Raw genomic sequence first — 20,653 nt, forward strand, 5'->3', positions numbered from 1 at the left:
CTTTAAGGTCAAGGGCCTTCGCCAACAAGAAGAGTTCGACCTCGATCGAATGACGACGAGCTACTATTTCGATAAGGTCGGAATAACACCCTTTAAGGCTAACGGCCTTCGCCAAAAAGAGAAGAGTTAGACCTCGATCGAACGACGATGAGTTGTTATTTTGATAAGTTCGAAATAACACCCTTTAAAGACATGGGCTTCGCCAACAAGAAGAGTTCGAGCTCGATCGAACGACGATGGGTTACTATTTCGATAAGTTCGAAATAGCACCCTTTAAGGCCAAAGGGACTTCGCCAAAAGAGAAGAGTTCGACCTCGATCGAACAACGACGGGATACTATTTCGATAAGTTCGAAATAACACCCTTTAAGGCCAAGGGCCTTTACCAAAAAGAGAAGATTTCGGCCACGATCGAATGCCGACGAGTTGTTATTTCGATAAGTTCGAAATAACACCCTTTAAGGCCAAGGGCCTTCGCCAACAAGAAGAGTTCGACCTCGATCGAACGACGACGGGTTACTATTTCGATAAGTTCGAAATAACGCCCTTTAAGGCCAAGGGCTTTTGTCAACAAGAAAAGTTCTACCTTGATCGAACGACGACGGGTTACTATTTTGATAAGTTCGAAATAGCACCCTTTAAGGAAAGGGCCTTCGCCAAAAAGAGAAGAGTTCGATCTCGATGGAACGACCATGAGTTGTTATTTCGATGAATTCGAAATAACACCCTAAGGCCAAGAGCCTTCGCCAACAAGAAGATTTCGATCTCGGTCGAACGACGACGAGTTACTATTTCGATAAGTTCGAAATAGCACCCTTTAAGGCTAAGGGATTTCGCCAAAAAGAGAAGAGTTCGACCTCGATCGAACGACGATGGGCTACTATTTCGATAAGTTCGAAATAACACCCTCTAAGACCAAGGGCCTTCTCCAACAAGAAGAGTTCAACCTCGATTGAACGACGACGAGTTGTTATTCGATAAGTTCGAAATAACACCCTAAGGCCAAGGGCCTTCAACAATAAGAAGAGTTCGACCTCGATCGAATGACGACGAGTTACTATTTCGATAAGTTCGAAATAACACCTTTTAAGGCCATGGGCCTTTGCCAAAAAGAGAAGAGTTCGACCTCGATCGAACGACGAAGAGTTGTTATTTCGATAAGTTCGAAATAACACACTTTAAGGCCAAGGGCCTTCGCCAACAAGAAGAGTTCGACCTCGATCGAATGACGACGAGCTACTATTTCGATAAGGTCGGAATAACACCCTTTAAGGCTAACGGCCTTCGCCAAAAAGAGAAGAGTTAGACCTCGATCGAACGGCGATGAGTTGTTATTTTGATAAGTTCGAAATAACACCCTTTAAGGACATGGGCCTTCGCCAACAAGAAGAGTTCGAGCTCGATCGAACGACGATGGGTTACTATTTCGATAAGTTCGAAATAGCACCCTTTAAGGCCAAAGGGACTTCGCCAAAAGAGAAGAGTTCGACCTCGATCGAACAATGACGGGATACTATTTCGATAAGTTCGAAATAACACCCTTTAAGGCCAAGGGCCTTCACCAAAAAGAGAAGATTTCGGCCTCGATCGAACGCCACCGAGTTGTTATTTCGATAAGTTCGAAATAACACCCTTTAAGGCCAAGGGCCTTCGCCAACAAGAAGAGTTCGACCTCGATCGAACGACGACGGGTTACTATTTCGATAAGTTCGAAATAACGCCCTTTAAGGCCAAGGGCTTTCGTCAACAAGAAAAGTTCTACCTTGATCGAACGACGACGGGTTACTATTTTGATAAGTTCGAAATAGCACCCTTTAAGGAAAGGGCCTTCGCCAAAAAGAGAAGAGTTCGATCTCGATCGAACGACCATGAGTTGTTATTTCGATGAATTCGAAATAACACCCTAAGGCCAAGAGCCTTCGCCAACAAGAAGATTTCGATCTCGGTCGAACGACGACAAGTTACTATTTCGATAAGTTCGAAATAGCACCCTTTAAGGCTAAGGGATTTCGCCAAAAAGAGAAGAGTTCGACCTCGATCGAACGACGATGGGCTACTATTTCGATAAGTTCGAAATAACACCCTCTAAGGCCAAGGGCCTTCTCCAACAAGAAGAGTTCGACCTCGATTGAACGACGACGAGTTGTTATTTGATAAGTTCGAAATAACACCCTAAGGCCAAGGGCCTTCAACAATAAGAAGAGTTCGACCTCGATCGAACGACGACGAGTTACTATTTCGATAAGTTCGAAATAACACCTTTTAAGGCCATGGGCCTTTGCCAAAAAGAGAAGAGTTCGACCTCGATCGTACGACGACGGGTTACTATTTTGGTAAGTTCGAAATAACACCCTAAGGCCAAGGGCCTTCACCAACGGAAAGAGTTCGACCTCGATCGAATGATGACGGGTCACTATTTTGATTAGTTCGAAATTATACCTTTTGAGTCCAAGGGCCATCTCCAAAGAGGAAACCCGAAGTATATCTATGGCCAAAATCCGTCAAGAAGTATAAAGGGAAAGAAAAATTGGGACTCGCCATAAAGGAATCTATCTCGCACCAAAGCTATAAACAGTGAAAATAAAGGCAAAGTACAAGGCAAATAACGAAAAGCTCTTCTTTATACAAAGTCATTGCACGGACAATCGCTGCTTACATACGGCCCAAGCTAATAATAAAAAAAAACAAAGAAGAATGAAAAGGAAAGGGGAAAGAAACAACGACAACAGACGACGAACAACTATAAAAAAACTGAAAGTAAGAATAGGCTAAGACCACATTCTTCATTCGGTGTCATCACCACCATCACCATCACCATCTCCAAGAAGTCCTCCCTCATTATCATCCGCACCCCCATTAGCTTCAGGCGTCGTCGCATCATACCCACAATTAACGCGAGCCTCCCGCGCTTTCACTCAAGTTTCTTCATATGCAGCCTCAGTCACAGTACCCATATCCCACAAACTCTTATATATATCCCATTGGACTTCAGCATAAACCCAAAGCCCGTGCATATGGTGGGGAACGACGGTGGAGGAATATTCAATCTGAGCCAACAGTCACCCATTTTCTGCCTCCAATGCTGCGACCCGATCTCCCAGAATCTTTGCCTCTTGATCAATCTCGTTGATACTCTCCTCGAGCCGTGCCTCCTTGAGGGTAGTCATCGCTCTTTCCGACACCTGTTCGGACTGGAGAATGCGGATGGTGTTCTCCAGGGCCGCCGCCGCTACCTTTTGCTGAAGTCGCAGACCAAGCACTCTCGATGCTCTCCAACCCAGTGACCTTGTTCTCCAGCGCGGTCAATTTCCCGATCCATTCCACGCTCAATGCCTCGACCTTGATCAGGTTCTGATCCATCTCCGACTGCATTGACCTCAATCTTTCCTGCAGATGCTCGCATTCTGCGGTGACTCCCTTGCCCAACTCGAGCTTCCCGTCCTTCATTCAAAGTTGCTCCTCAAGCACACTCCTGCTGCGAATAGCTTGCATCAACTCCTAGTCCCTTTTCTCCAACTCCTCACCAACTCGATTGTCGGGGTTAGCCTTCAGCCGCTCATGCATCTCACGGCACTTGTTGCGGTAGCGATGATATTTCTCCAATATCTTCAAGAAAATCTTGGCCCGAATGTTGGCCCTGCGAATGCTTTCCACTTCCACCATATACGTCTGAAAAATGTAAAGACGGGTTAGAATCGTATCATCAAGAAAGGCTAGGGAAAAACGAAAGTGGGCACAATATACCCTTAAGCCCATAACGGCTACCTCATCCATCAAATCAACAATAAGAATGGACCGAAGGGCCGCATTCTCGATTGCAGAGCATAACATGCTGAACTGCGGCACCAGATCCTCCATGTCCCCCAAAAGATTGGTATCTAAAGGGATCTCAAGAATACGAGTCGAGCCTCTCGCACGAACCACCGAGTGAGTAAGGCCCTCCTCAAACATCCTAACCTCATCAGGATTGAGGTCCGATTCAGATTCGTAATCGTCGACCATCACGCCTTTCCCTCTTTCGGCAGCCAAAGAGGAAGCACGACCAATTGTAGAGGATGAGGGTACGTCCAAAATTATAACGGCGGCCCCAGAAGTCCGATCTTCCGCTACGACAGGTTACTGACCACCGACAATGTTGGGAATCTCTGAGCGAGCCGAGGCAACAACCGGTTCCGTCTCTATGGGGGGAGCCACGACAACCCCCTCTCTAGAGCCCATCGTAGGAGAGTCTTCTAGATGAATCACTACTGGGGGCGCAGTCTCAAACTCCACTCACCGTCTCTTCGATAGCCCCTCCTCTTCCCCAGTAGACGAAGATTCACATGTCGGGCGAGCAATGCGGGCTGGGACTTCGACATGAGAAGTGGACCTCGCAGGAGTAACCAAGGCTGTAGACTCAACTGAAGCAGCCCTCGATGAAGGTCAAGCGATGGGTACCGCGACAAGGTGAGTAAATGAGGCCGGCTGACGAAAAGCTAACGAAGGAGCCCTTACTCTCCGCACTCTCCCTAACATCAACAAATGACACGTAAGAGCTAAGTAAAAAGAGAGGAAGAATAGAAAACAGAAACGTCATCTCACTTGTAAGAGGCGTGTGTCTGAACCTTTCATCAAAGGTAGACCATATGTGAACCCCCACTGTATAGGGAAGGATGGCACTCACCTATTCGCGAATACCTTCGACAGGCGGAGGGGGCAATTTCTCAGCTGCAAAGACATGATAAAGTTTAGTACCATAACAAAAAATGGTCGGGCATATCACCGACTAAAATATACAAAACCTTACGCGCAAAGTTCCACTTCTCAAGGAATCCCATTGGGTTCGCCACAATGTGCTCAGTCCGCACGTAAAAATAGTTCTCGTAGAAACGACGGTTAGTCCTGTCATCCATTTTCACCACCAGACTTTTCGACCCCTGAGGACGCATGTGTATCATCATGCCGCGAATAAGTTGAGGGGCGAAGATGCTGAGCATATGGCCCAAAGTGACCTCACAACCGGCGAGTTCTGCGAACTTAAGCATAAGGAATAACTTGTACAAATACGGCAAAAGTTGAGTGGCGCATACCTCGTAAAAACGGCAAAATTCCACCACCAACAAAGGAAGAGTAAGTGTATACCCAATAAGAAAGGGGTAGGCGTAGAACACGCAGTACCAGGGGCGGTCGAAATGAACTATGTCGTTCCCCACCGGCGGCCGCATATCAATGTAATTGGGGATTCCCCACCTTTCTTTCAACTCTACAATGTCCCTCTCTCTCATAATGGAATGGACAAGTTCCTGTTCCACCCCGGCGCGAGTACTAAAGTCGGTCAACTCTCTCCCAGGGTGAGGTAGGATCTCAACCATCGACGGGACCTCCTCATCATCCATCACATCTACCCCTTTGGTGGCATGAGCAGCACTTTCCGGTGCTGGAAATGTGGCGGAAAGATCGGCGTGAGAGAAATCACCAGCCATTTTGTACGGATGAGGCGGCAAAAAAGACAATGGGAAGAAAAGATGGAGACTTTTGGTTAATTAAAGGCAAACGAAAACTCTCAGTGTCAGAGGGAAGATATATCTGCAGAACTCTCTCAAGCTAAAGGTAAAGAAGTGTGTCAATCGAATGATAAGCTCCCTCTATTTATAAGAGATATAAATCCCCCGAGCACGAAACCAAAGAGTCGCCAAAAAATTCTGATAGGGCACGAAACATTTCAGTTCCCCAGGAACACGTGTCATAATGGTGGTAACCACGAAATGACGTTTTGATGCCAAACGACGTTTTAGATTCGAAACCGCCGTAATGGTCCATGGGTATCGAAAGAACGCCACCACCCCGCCTAAAAACCCAAGTAATATAGCTAAGGAATAAGAAATCAGAAGTCAGATTTCGCTCGACTTCATAGCGATCATGATCCGTCTGTCGAGCCCGATAGAGGACGACCTTGACAAACGAAAGGACTAACTGTATTGGTCAAAATCTGATCGTCAGACCGAACTGATCAAAGTCCCGCCTAAGAGACCGGGCAGTGAAAGATAACATAGTCCGCTTTGCACACTTTTGCTCGACATCCGTCAAGTTAGAAGGAAGCACCTAAAGGGACGACCAAGACACATTGGAGTAGGCGAGCGTCGGACCAAGCAAAGAGCAAGGGTGCCTTGACTATATATAGTAAGGGAAAACCTTCGATCAAAGGGGGCTGCTCTCTCTTTTTTCTCTCTCTGGAGCTCTCTTCTTGTATTCTTGATAGGAAGAAAATAACCTAGAGAAGAATATGTAAAGCTATCTCCCCTCGATCGATGGGAGATATAATATTGAATCTCAATAATATCATTTACATTTCTTTTATCTTATATGTGATTCATACTACTAGCTCTTTGATCTAGAATTAATTATGTCTGACTAAGATTTACCCCTTCATCTTCTTTGATTGATTTGTCCAAAAAGGCTTCGATATCTTTTGAGTCAAACAATCATCAGTCTCCACCACAATCATTTTTGCCTCTAGTTACCATAATAAATCACTACCATTGTTGATCTTCATGTTACAATTACACCTCTATTAGACATCATACGCATTTACTCTGTCCACCATGACGCAACCACCACCAATGATATCATTACACAACCATCATCAATAACCTCCTTTATCAACCACAATCACTACTAACTATATATTTACCGATGTCACTGACAATCACCACACATCATATTGTTGCTAGTTCTTGGAGTATGATTCTTGAATCAGAAAAAATAATTTATACACCACCATGTAAATTAATATTTTTTCAAATATATTGACAAACATTTTATACTGTACATATTTATTTTGAATTATGTGTTCATTTATTTTTAATTAAAGATATTGTAAGCACTAAATTTTATCGAATTTAAATCGATAAAATAATATGGACTGTATTTTAATATGCTAGTCCAAATAAATATTATTGGGCTAATATAATTGAATTAGTTATATAAGTCCAATATATATCGATTAAATAAATAAGTCTTAATCCATTGGGCTAGCCTATTTAATTGGGCTAAAGTGATGAGCCCACTTCATTAAGCCCAAGATGTCATCTTCCTGGAGGCCCAGTTTGGTGCCACGTGTCAAATGACGTGACGCTCTAAGTCAAGCGGAAGAGCCAATAGGACCATGCCACGTGTCAAAATGACAAGGCATGTCCGGCCACGCTAAAAGGCCAATGAAATCGCGCCACGTGTGCAAATGACATGTTCTGGCCAATCAAATGCAGCCATGTCACACTTCAATTTGATTGGTCGGAAAGAGTTTGTTCTTATCACAACTCTTCCCTTCCACAACTATAAATAGGGGTCTTCATAACTCAGAAAAGACACCAGAAGTTATAACAAGAAGCAAGAAAGAGCTCGTGGATCAAACGCTGCAAATTCCTCCACAAGTTTTAGGCTTCAAGTTAAAGTTCAAGAAATCAAGTGCAAGTTCAAGAACGAAGAACAAATCAAGGTCAAGTTCAAGCAATCAAGCTCAAGCTCAAGAACAAGATCATCGTTCGAGGCAACAAATACATATTCAAGATCAAGCTCAAAGGCCCTTGAATTTATTTACTATTGAAAAGTAGAATCAGAGGATTCATAGAGATTGTACACTCATATTATTTGAAATCAAATACTACGATTGTTGCGATATTTTTCGGTCTTGATTTTATTTTCTCAAACCAAATTTATTGTCTACAAATTCTGGCACGCCCAGTGGGACAATCATTACCTCTCATCTCAACTTTTCAATCACCAAAGTTCAAGAACATTGAAATGGCTTCGAAGAAAATCAACTTCACATCAACATCCACCAAGGCTGCTAACTCCAGGTTCTATGCTGATGTGGAAAGCATCCTCGATGTCACCTTTGGAAGCTTCAGACCAGTTACGAGGAGCAAAGCAAGCTTTTTAGGACAACAAGCACCCCAAGTGCTGTCCGCATCAACCCCTATTTTCGGATCTTCATCCTCAAAAGGAGCAAGATCTTCCACAAACGAATCTGAAGGAGGAAGCGATGTTGCTGAAAAGATCAAGAAAACTCTTGCTCTGATTGACCTCTTCGGCTCCAAGCACTCTGCTGTGAAAGAAGATGATGATTCTTCAAGCGATGGATCCTCCCCACTTACACCACATAGCGTGATCCAGTCAAGGATCAATCTGTGTGAAAATCCATGCTACTCTCCGTCATCCACGACAATCATGCAAGTCATGGTGACAAACACTTCATCTATGGAGGAGCAGTTGGCAAACTTGACGGAAGCAATCGCTGGCTTGACCAAATGCATGCAAAATCAAGAGGCTAGAATTGACAAGCTAACAGACAGGGTGGGAATTTTGATGGAAGAAGAATCTAACCATGCACTCGGCAAGCTCCCAGAAGTTCTAGATAGTGACTCTCTCCCAAGACAAGCAGCATCCACTAAGGTTATCCCTGTCTCATCTGAAGGGATGATTTCAATCGATCAACTGAAGGAGTTCATCAAAGGAACCATTAAGAACAAATATGAAGTTGCTGCCAAATCCTCCCTTACATATGCAAAGTCGTACATTGCAAGGGTCGATATGTTGAAGATGCCTGCTGGCTATCAACCTCCGAAGTTTCAATAGTTTGATGGTAAAGGTAACCCAAAGCAACATATTGCGCACTTCGTGGAGACGTGCAACAATGCTAGGACTTATGGAGATTACCTCATCAAGAAATTTGTCCGCTCGCTAAAAGGAAATGCTTTTGGCTAGTACACGGACCTCGAGGATGGATCTATCGACAACTGGGATCAACTAGAGCAAGAGTTCCTCAATCGCTTTTATAGCACAAGACGTATGGTGAGTATGATAGAGCTTACAAATACTCGTCAACGAAAGGGGGAACCAGTTATCGACTTTATCAATCGTTGGAGGAATGCAAGCCTCAACTGCAAAGACAGGCTTAGTAAAGCTTTAGGCATATAGATGTGCATCCAAGGCATGCATTGGGGATTGCGCTACATCTTTCAAGGTATCAAGCCTAGCACATTTGAAGAACTTGCAACTCGTGCCCATGACATGGAATTGAGCATGGCCTCTGCTGGAAATGAAAGGCTACCCATCTATGAACCTCGCAAAGTGAATGACAAGCAAGAAGTCAGGAAGTGGGGCAAGTTCGTACCCAAGTAGGAAAGCAAAGAAGCTATGAATATCAATATATCACCTATGAAGTTCACGACGAAGATGAGCAAGAAGTAGAGTATGAAATCCACTTCTTTTCAAGACAAGCCAACTGGAAAGTTGACTCTAAAAGAAATGCAGGAAAAAGAGTACCCATTCCTGGATTCTGATGTGCCAGCCATTTTCGAAGAACTCCTCGAGTTAAATCTCATTGAGCTTCCGGAGATGAAGCGACCAAATGAAGTTGGGAAAACAAATGACCCGAACTACTGCAAATATCACCGACTTGTAAGCCATCCTCTGGAGAAGTGCTTTGTCTTCAAGGATAAAGTCATGGATTTGGCTCACGAAAAGAAGATCGTGCTTGAAGATGAGAAAGCAAGCGCAAACCAAGTCTCTATCACATTTGGCTCATTCAGTCCGGATCACTTATGTGGTTTTAAAGAAAGTAAAGATGAAGAATTATTGGAGAGCGACAAAGCTGAAGTCAATCAACCTGATGAAGATGAAGGTTGGACATTGGTGACTCATTGTAGGCACCACAAAAGGAGCCCATGAAAAGAATCAATAGAACAACCAACAAGAAAGATGATGGTAAAAAGACCAACGAAAAAGAATCCAGTCAGGCATTTAAAGAAAGCAAAAGTAGAGATGCACCATTCTCAAAAGCCACGAAATCTAGCGACCTTGGAGGAGTTTTTACCAAGTTGGTTCTGCACGAAGATTTCCCATGAGGGCATTGATGCCTCTTGTTGCCATGCTAACAAAGGGGAAGAAAAGAGTGATGACCTACCATTGGCACCATCTTCGGAAAAGCCCATCGAGTCCACTCCTCAAAAAATTAATGCTTATGAGGAAAAGGTCACGTTCACAAATGACGATCTTTTGCTAGGTGACACTCCTCATAACCGCCCATTGTACATGGTTGGCTATATGCGCGATGAAAGGGTAAATCGGATTTTGGTTGATGGAGGATCCTCAGTGAATATTTTGCCAATTCACAATGTGAAAGAACTTGATATTCCCATGAACGAACTCTCAGAAAGTCATGTGATGATCCAAGGATTCAACCAAGGGGGGCAAAGAGCCATAGGCGCGATCAGGATGGGAATCGCTATTTAAGATATGCAATCAAGTGCATGGCTAAATGTGATCGACGCGAAGACTTCATACAATGTTTTGCTTGGGAGGCCTTGGATACATGAGAATAAAGTAGTTCCATCTACCTACCATCAATATTTAAAATACTACGAGGGTAAAGTCGAGAAGACGGTAGTTGCTGATGATGAGCCATTCACCGAGGCTGAGTCACACTTTGCCGATGCAAAGTTCTACTTGAAGAACTGCATTGTGAAGGAGCTGAAAGTTGATGATGGTACGAAAAGCAAGAATGACGAACCCATAACTAAAAGAGCTGATGTGACTATTGGTAAAGACAAAACTATTACTGAGGAGGTACCCGCCAACGTGAATAAATCTCATAAATGGGGTATTGCGTCTTATGGAAAGAAAGTATGTCTCGCGCTCCAATATTTCCCTAAAAGGAATAAAGATGAGGGCGGATCACATAATCCCCAAACCAAGACGCTAAGGGAGTTAACTCTTCCGGTAAAACGAATTGAGGTAGTAAAGTTGTCCTCAAAGCCACTTGCAGGGTTTGTAGCCCAAAATTATTTGCAAAATGTGGCACTCCCTACAAAGCAAACAGATGAAGGTTTCGATCCTAACGCTTACAAGCTATTTGCAAAAGCTGGATACAATCCCAATGAGCCATCAACGTTAGGGAAGCTCCCATCAGAAGCTGCAACGAGACAACCACATGAAGGTTTGGGATACAAGCAACTGTCACTAGTGCGCATCTCAATAAGAAGGGCGAGTAGCAATTATATCAATGTAGAAGACGAATCTGCCGCTTCTAACAGGCCTTCTGTCTTTGATCGGCTTGGAAAATCAACTGTGAGAACTTCTGTATTTGAGAGATTGGGTCCATTAAAGAAGGGGAATAAATTCCAGAGAAATCATTGAAATACAAGAATATCCGCTTCACCCAAAATTCAGGAGATCTCTAAGGATTTCCAAAGTTTAGTTCCTTCCAGAATGAGGCGACAAACAAAACTGGTGGTTTCATGTAAAGAAGTACTGAAGGTGAAGCCATACACTGTGGTCTACACTAAGGAACGTGACGAAGATGAAGAAAGTGTAGGTTCTTAGTATCATGTCACTGTACAAGGTGAGAATGGTGTTTCATGTTCGATGGGAGATAATGCGGAATTGGAGGATGTTTCGCCGTGTTATCACATATCCTTCAATGATGGGGACCCTCAAGAAGATGAAGATGCGAAAGATGCTCTACCTGAACTTGAAGAAGGAGTGAAGACGACAGTTGATGCCTTAAAAGAAGTACCTTGGCACCGATGAGGAACCAAGACCCACCTACCTAAGTGCTTTACTAGAAGCTGATGAAGAGAGCACTTATATTGAGTTACTCAAAGAATTCAGGGATGTCTTTGCTTGGAGTTACAAAGAGATGCCTGGCTTGGACGCGAAAGTAGCAGTCCATCGCCTTGCAGTCAAAAATGGTGCTCGCCCTGTTAAACAAGCTCAAAGGCGTTTTTGGCCGGACTTGGTTCCCCTGATTGAAACTGAAGTTAACAAACTCATTGAAGCTGGATTTATTCGGGAAGTTAAATACCCAACATGGGTTTCAAGTATTGTCCTTGTAAGGAAGAAGAATGGCCAGATTTGAGTATGCGTTGACTTCAGGGACCTCAATAATGCATGTCCCAAAGATGAATTCCCACTTCCTATTCCAGAGTGATCGATGCTACTACTGGTTACGAGGCAATGTCTTTCATGGACGGTTCGTCGGGCTATAACCAAATTTGCATGGCACCAAAAGATGAAGAGCTTACTGTGTTTTGCACCACCAAGGGTATTTATTGCTATAAGGTAATGCCTTTTGGCTTGAAGAATACTGGTGCTCTTACCAAAGGGCTATGCAGAATATTTTCGACGATCGTCTCCACAAGAATGTCGAATGCTATGTTGACGACTTGGTGGTGAAATCAAGAGAGAAGGGCGACCACATGAAAGACTTGAGGATGGTATTTGAATTGCTCCGGAGGTACCAACTTAGTATGAATCCATTGAAATGTGCCTTTGGAGTTACTTCTGGAAAGTTCCTTGGTTTCATTGTTCGACATCGAGGGATCGAAATTGATCAAGCCAAAGTGGATGCCATTTTGAAAATGCCCGAGCCTCACGATATCCACGAATTGAAAAGTCTGCAAGGAAAGCTAGCATACCTTAGAAGATTCATATCAAACCTGGCTGGGAGGTGCCAACCATTTAGTCACCTCATGAAGAAAGGCTTTCCTTTCAAGTGGGATCAAACTTGTAGCAATGCTTTCAAAAGTATCAAAACCTACTTGATGAAGCCTCCAGTTTTAGCAGCTCCTATACCAGGAAAGCCATTGATACTATACATTGCGGCGCAGGAAAGGTCTGTTGGAGCACTGTTGGCCCAAGAAAATAGTGAGGGAAAAGAAAACTCTCTTTACTACTTGAGCAAGATGATGACACCTAACGAGTTGAACTATTCGCCAATTGAAAAGTTGTGTTTGGCGCTAGTCTTCTCAATTCAAAAGTTGAAGCACTACTTTCACGCTCATGTTGTCCGTCTTGTTTCTAAAGCAAATCCCATTAAGTTCGTGATGTCAAAACCTATTCTTAGTGGTCGACTAGCGAGATGGTACCTCCAATTTTGACAATTCGAGATTTTGTACATCCCTCACAAGGCTGTAAAAGGACAAGCATTGGCAGACTTCTTGGCAGATCATTCGATACCTGATGATTGGGAGCTAACTGATGAACTACTTGATGAGGACGCAATGGTCGTTGAAGTTAAACCTCCATATAAGATGTACTTTGATGGTGCTGCGCATCGTGGGAGAGTCGGGGCTGGCGTAGTATTTGTCACTCCTCAAGGTGAAGTCTTGCCCTACTCCTTCACCTTGACATAACTCTGTTCCAACAATGTTGCTGAATATCAAGCATTAATACTTAAGCTTGAAATGGCCATTGATATGAAGAAATTGCATTTGCAAGTCTTTGGTGACTTCCAGTTAGTGGTCAATCAACTTTTGGGTAGTTACGAGGTCAAGAAGCCTGAACTACGCCCATATCATGATTACGCAAAAAAGTTGATGGGGTGGCTCAGCGATGTGACTATTCAGTATGTACCAAGGAAAGAAAATAAGAAGGCTGATGCTTTAGCTGCTCTAGCTTCATCATTAGCCCTACCTGACCAAGCGCAAGTTATCGTCTGCCAAAAATGGGTAGTACTGCCGCCAAATGAGGTCGAAGGTGAAGATAACAAACTCAAGCATCTTGTTATTGTTTCTGAAGTTGAGAAAGAAGAATGGCGACAACCCATTATCGACTACTTATGTTATGGGATACTTCCAGAAAATCCGAGGAGAAGGACTGAAATCCGTCATCGTGCACCTCGCTTCCTTTACTATAAGGATACTCTATACAGAAGGTCGTTCGAGGGAGTACTCTTGCGATGTCTAGAAGAAGAAGAAGCTCTCCAAGATTTGCAAGAGGCACATTCTGGGGTATGTGGGTCACACCAGTCCGGACCAAAGCTCCACTTCCATATAAAAAGGATGGGATATTATTGGCCAACGATGGTAAAAGATTGCTTGGACTACGCTCGAAGATGCAAGGCTTGTCAATTCCATGCGAATTTTATTCATCAACCTCCTGAAGTGTTTCACCCGACTGTTGCATCCTGGCCATTTGACGCTTGGGGATTGGATGTTGTTGGACCACTTCCAAAGTCCTCTGGTGGGCACCTATACATCTTGGCTGCAACTGACTACTTCTCAAAATGGGCTGAAGTTATTGCTCTTAAGGGATGTAAAAAAGGAAAATGTTGCAAGTTTCATCCGAGTAAACATTTTTTATCGCTTTGGCATTCCTCGTTACATAATAACGGATAATGGAAAGCCATTCGATAATAGGGTGATGAACAGGATTTGTGATCTCTTTGGCTTCAAGCAACGTAACTCTTCGATGTACAATGCTGCCGCCAATGGTCTAGCTGAGGCATTCAACAAGACTCTATGCAACTTGTTAAAGAAAGTTGTCTCCAAATCCAAACGAGATTGGAATGACCGTATGGAAGAAGCTCTATGGGCATATAGAATGACTCATCGCACGCCAACACAGGCGACTCATAATTCACTCGTTTATGGAGTCGAAGCCGTCTTGCCACTTAAGCGTCAAATACCTTCGTTACGACTGGCTATTCAAGAAGGGATCACTGATGAAGAAAATGCTCGACTTCGATTAGCAGAGTTGGAAGCTCTTGATGAAAGAGATTGGAAGCTCAACAGAGTCTTGAATGTTATCAAGCTCGATTGTCTCGCGCCTTCAATAAAAGAGTTTGTCTAAGATCCTTTCAAGTAGGAGATCAAGTCCTTGTCGTACGAAGACCCATAATTACTTCCCATAAATCTGTAGGGAAGTTCACTTCAAAATGGGATGGGCCATATGTCGTACAAGAAGCTTATTCAAGTGGGGATTACAAGATGGTTGATGCAGATGGTATGAGAATCGACCATATCAACGACAAGTTTTTGAAAAAGTATTATCCATGAAGTTGCAAGTCATAATGCTCCTCGACGTACGAGCCTAAATTGCAAGTCATGACGCTCCTCGACGTACGAGCCTAAACTGCAAGTCATGACGCTCCTCGACGTACGAGCCTAAACTGCAAGTCATGACGCTCCTTGACGCACGAGCCTAAACTGCATGTTGCTACACTCCTGGCCCGCATGAGTCTAAACTGTGTACGGCCCCCTAAAACCCCCCCCCCCGAAAAAAAATCCGCTAGGTTGGAAATCTCGAAAGAGGAGGCCTAGGAAAAAATTAGGACGTAAAAAAAAGAGTCCGCTAGGTTGAAAACTTCGAAAGAGGCGGCCTAGGAATAAGTTAGGACATAAAAAAAAATCACCCAGTCTGAACTACGGTATGACTTGATCCTCTTCACCGGGGTACGTAGGCAGCTTAGAGTTTCATTCTAAGTTCAGTCGCATAAGTTCAAAAGATACATATTGCCCTAATTGTAGTTCGAGTGAAGTATGGAGGAATGCAAAATCAAGCTGAAATGTCATTCTCCTGTTGAACTTTGATCTTATTTGATTTAAAGGGGGCAACCCTCCTTGGTAAATTGATATCTTCAATGGGCCGATTTTAGAAGGATGTCAAGTATTTGCATTGAAGTCCAGTGATTCTCTATGTCTTCAGGTTCGCCAAACCTTCAAGTTTGTTGGTCTCCAAGTCCGCCCTCTGCCTAAAAAAAAGGGGGGAAGAGAAGTGAGGCGTCAAAAGGAAACACAAGTATAAGGAAATGATTGTTTGGCGCAATGTTTCAAATTCAGTGAGATTTGAACCCAAGATATTTGTGAGAGTATGGCTCTTAAATTTCTATTTATGTGAAGTAATACGTCTTCCGATCTCGAGGCTTCCATATCAAGATACAAAATATTTGGCGAAGTCGCGTAAATCTGAAATTGTCGGTGTATCAGAATTTAGTGTTAATTTCAAAATATTATCTGAATGTATCCGTAAGGCATTAAATTTTAAATTTTGGATATGTTATATATTTGGAAGTTACGTTTCCATTAGATCAAACGGTTCATAATTTCGACATTCCTACTTCAAGATACAAAACTTTTGGCGAAGTCGCGCAAATCTGAAATTTTCAACGTGGTGGAACCTAAAGTTGACTTCAAAATATTATCTGGGACGATTCTGAAGTTATTTGATTGAGAATTTTGGATATGTTCTAGATTTTGAAGTCTAGTTTTCAAAAAATCAAACGGTTCGTAATTTCAATATTCCTACGCCAAGATATGATTTTTTTAGTGAGACTGTACAAATCTGGAATTGATAGCAAGGTGCAATATAAAGTTGGTTTCAAAATATTATTTGGGGCGATTCTGAAGTTGTTTGATTTAAAATTTTGGGTATGCTCTAGATCTTGAAGTTTAATTTTCTTGAAATCAAACGGTTTACAATTTCGATTTTTTACACCGAGATATGAATTTTTTGGTGAGACTGCGCAAATCTGAAATATTCAACGTGGTGGGATCTAAAGCTGGATCCAAAATATTATCTGGGGCGATTCTGAAGGTGCTTGATTCTGAATTTTGGATATATTTTAGATATTGAAATCTATTTTTTGAAAAATCAAATGGTTCATTATTTGGACTCTCCCACGACAAGATATGAATCTTTCGTTACAAGTGCGTAAAGTAAAAAATTATGCAACTAAGATAAATGTCGGGTAATGTAAAGCAAACGAGAAGCAATCTTATCTAAGATGAAATAAATATCCACTAGGTCAACCTAATATAAAGATAAAAGGGGAGATAGTGCTAACAGCCTAATCTAAACAAAATTTGTAGTTGACAATTCTTGACAGCCAGTCTCCAAGTTCTTCTTCTTCTCCTCCAAAATGGCCGAATCATCAACAGTCAACAAATTTACGTTGTCATATGAAAAGACCTCAGACTCGACAGTTGAAATTTTTTCCTGAATCTATTCAACCTCTTTTTGAGTCGCTTCTATAACACCTTCGAGGTTCTCCCTCTCTTGTTGTAACGTCTGCAACTTCTTCACGACTCTCTTCAATTTCTTTTCACTAGAGGAAACTTTCTTGACTTTCTCACTTGCTTCAAGTTTGAATGATTTGAGACGCTCTTTAGCTTTGGAAATCAGCTCTAGCTTCTCATCTTCACTCCTCTTATCAGCCATATTGGATCGCTCTTAGTCATATGATGCGGCAAGTTCAAAAAGAGAATTTAGTAAATCTTCTAATGGAGAAAAATCCAGAATATTCGTCTTCTTCATATCCTCGAAAATCTCAATGATTTGCTCCCTATAAGATGAGAGCAATTCCGGACGAGTTTTGGAGAGCCTATTGCAAATATCCTCCCAAAGTCCCAAAATGAATTCCTTCTTGCGATTGAAAACAATGCTTTTTCCTTCAAATATAGATACCGCTGTATTTGTCATTGGTGAAATGCGAGTTATCTCATTTGGAGTTTGTCTTTTTAGGGATTCGTCATGAGGAAGAGATGACGCCTTTGACGATGACTTCACATTACACATAGGCCCTCCAATAGATTCATCGCTCACTTGCGGCTTGTCACATGGGGATACCATCGGATGCCCAATAGTGTTTAACTACATACAGAAAAGGCAAAGAAAGTAAGTAATTTATAGTGAAGCTACTCCTAAAAAAAAGGGGGAATGAGCGAGGCGATTGTATTTTACCTCTTTGTTACAAGCTGTATGCGTTCTTGAGGGACTATCAACACTTTGAACCTCTACGATCTCTACTGGGTTAGGCCATTTCCTTTTCCAATTTTGATCTTCATTAGTACTCTGCCTAGTGTCTTGAGGAACACGCGTGTTAAATGGAAGAACTAGAGGGTGTTTCTCTATAGCTGTTGAAGTGCACACCACTTCTTTCAAAGCTGCCTTTGAGGATTTAAGCTTCCTTTTTTTAGGTTGCGTAACTACTTTTGGGATTGGAGTTGATATTTTTTTAACTTTTGAGAGCGTCTTTCCAACACCTTGATCTTCACCTCCTAAAGGAGTTGTAGAGTTTAGCCCAACATTGTCTACCAAAGCTTGTATGTTATTCTCGAGAAACTTCTCATGCGCTTTCTCCCACCAAGACATATAATTAGTGGAGAAAGGTTTCTCCATAGGATCTCCCGCTGGGGGGAAAATCGCACGTGACATAGATCGATACAGTGTGCAAATCCACCAAAATCTGATTCCTTCATCTAGAGAGGTGTTACGGATATCATTCTCCAAAAAGTCGGGGATGTTCTGGTAAAATCCAAATTGACGACCAAACCGATGCGGGCTATATGGCTCGATGATAAATGAATTACCATATCTCAAAGGAAGGTAATTAAAATGTAAGCTTATGAAGTAATTTGATTCCAACTCTTGAGGGGCATCGTTATCCACGTAATAATAAGAACGGGAATTGGTTAACATTGTTGGTGTCCAAATTATATCCTTCCCATTGTGGATGCGTTTTCTTCCATCCTTCTCGTCAAAGTACCTTGCAGCCCCTTCTCCTGAGTATGCCACCATCAAAGGGATAGACGGACCCTTAGCAAGTGGATAGTGGGTTTTGAAGTAATGTGCAAGCCAGCCATAAACATAATGAATGGGAAAAGAAACTTTGACCTAATCGTGTTGGGAAGAACGCGAAATCTTATTCAAACCATGATAAATACTCGCTAAAACTGGGATTGCAAGGCTAATCTTTCGCCCGCCTGCCATCATGCTTGCCATCTTAAAAGTCTCAGGACAAATGGAGTTTTATACCTTGGGGAACACAAAGGCACATAGCCAAATTGATAAGAATGCCGCTACATATGTCTCATCTTTCTTGTCAGACCTCACCCTAAGCTTAGAGAATATAGTTTCTTGATCACTCGACCACCTCGTCGTCTCGGGAATAACTCCGTTAGGATTATGTGTCGACTTTAGGCGTGTAGATTTCTTTTCCTTTCGCAACGGGGCAAGTCTATATATTAAAGTTTTTTTATACCAAAAACTTGTCCACTTGCTGAAGGAGACCTTTTGGGTAGCACCCGTACCCTCCTTAAGATGATGAAATGCGGCAAATAAATACTCGCAAGATTGAGGAATAAATCTGACTTGTTTTTCATTCAAACCGATGAGTTCTCTTGTCTCAGGTACCACTTCTTCGTACGGATAACCCGCAATGGGCAAACCCCCAAGGATATGTAAGTCCCAAAGAGATATAGATAACTCCCCAACTGATGTAAGAAGTGTGTTCGTCTTGGGGCACCAAGCCTCACAAAATGCTTGCAAAATGTTCGAGTTTCGATTATAAGTGAAAAGTGAGGCATAGACAGCATCGTAAATCTTTGTTGTACTCAGAGTTTGTTGGCTTCCACCAAGTACGTCTTCAGCCTATTCCCAATATCCTGGGATATGACGATACTCGCCCTCGATTATTGTGTTTTCCCAATGTACTTCGCCTTGAATTATGCGACTTCCTAAGTTTGGAAGAGTGCTAGCAATAATTACATGGAGATAGATTGGCGCTTAGAGAGACCACATCTTGGATAATGGATTAAAAATCGATTTGTGTTCCGAGGTCCAGTTCTCTACATGAAGGGAGTTCCTTAGAGGAGGCCATGAAGCTGCATATCGGCCAGCTTGTGAGGTGTGAACCAAAAGCTTGGTTTGTTCTATGCCATCTTCAGTCTCGATGATGAGATATCTAAGTTTTGAGGAAGGTGAGGTATAGTCCCTGAAATTTGTCATCTCTTCGTGCTAAAAAAAGAGAAAGAAAAGAGGGGTCGTCAAAGTCCAAATCAAGCATATTAGAATGGGTACAAAGGTCTAAATGGATGGAATGCTCTCCAAGAATCGGGCCATTTTGAGAGTAATCTCTCCAAGAATTGGGCCACATTGAGAGTAATCTCTTCGGTAGTCGGGCCATTTTGAGAGTAATCTCTCCAAGAATTGGGCCACATTGAGAGTAATCTCTCCAAGAATAGGGCCATTTTGAGAGTAATCTCTCCAAGAATTGGGCCACATTGAGAGTAATCTCTCCAAAAATCGGGCCATTTTGAGAGCAATCTCTCCAAGAATTGGGCCACATTGAGAGTAATCTCTCCAAGAATCGGGCCATTTTGAGAGTAATCTCTCCGGTAGTCGGGCCATGAAAGTAATCCCTCCGATATTTGGGCAGGGATGAGTACCCATCCCCTCACACCCCAAGACTATCTTCTTCATGCATGGATCATCTTGTTGAACAAGAACATATCTTTCTCGCTTGACCTACAAAAAAAAGGAAAAAAAAAAAGACAACAAAAAAGAAAGCACGAGAAAAAAAAAGAAATTACCTTCGCGTTAATGCTTCCAAGTCCACAAAAATAAACTCAAGTGGCTTGCAAATACTGCGAACTGATGCTCACAAGTTGGTGAGTACGCACCCTTTATACAGATTTCTCAAGGCAGCATGTTAAGTGGCTTTGTCGATGTGGAATGGTTGTAATCGAACTCCAAAAGGGATTCAGATTGTAAGAATTATTCTTCTAATTGGGACTGGATGCCAATGCAGAGATAGTAAGTTGTTGTCAACATGGACTCGAATTGCAATCTTTTCTCTCCTAAAGATATTTGGATAGTGGGGGCATAGTGATACAAGTTGTTCAGAATTTGCTACGTGGCAAACACATCTTAATTAACTTGCATATTTTATGGGCTGGGCTGAATTTTTATTTCTCTATTTGCATGTGATGGACGTTTGTAAGCATATGACAATATAAAGAAAAAATCTGTTTTTGAAGAATGCAAAAGTCCAAAATAGAATAATCAAAACAATCATCGTTACTTTGGAAACTCTAGTGTTTTTTACTGAAGTTTGG

This window comes from Nicotiana sylvestris, chromosome 3 (genome assembly GCF_000393655.2).
Source record: "Nicotiana sylvestris chromosome 3, ASM39365v2, whole genome shotgun sequence".
In the NCBI taxonomy this organism is placed as follows: domain Eukaryota; kingdom Viridiplantae; phylum Streptophyta; class Magnoliopsida; order Solanales; family Solanaceae; genus Nicotiana; species Nicotiana sylvestris.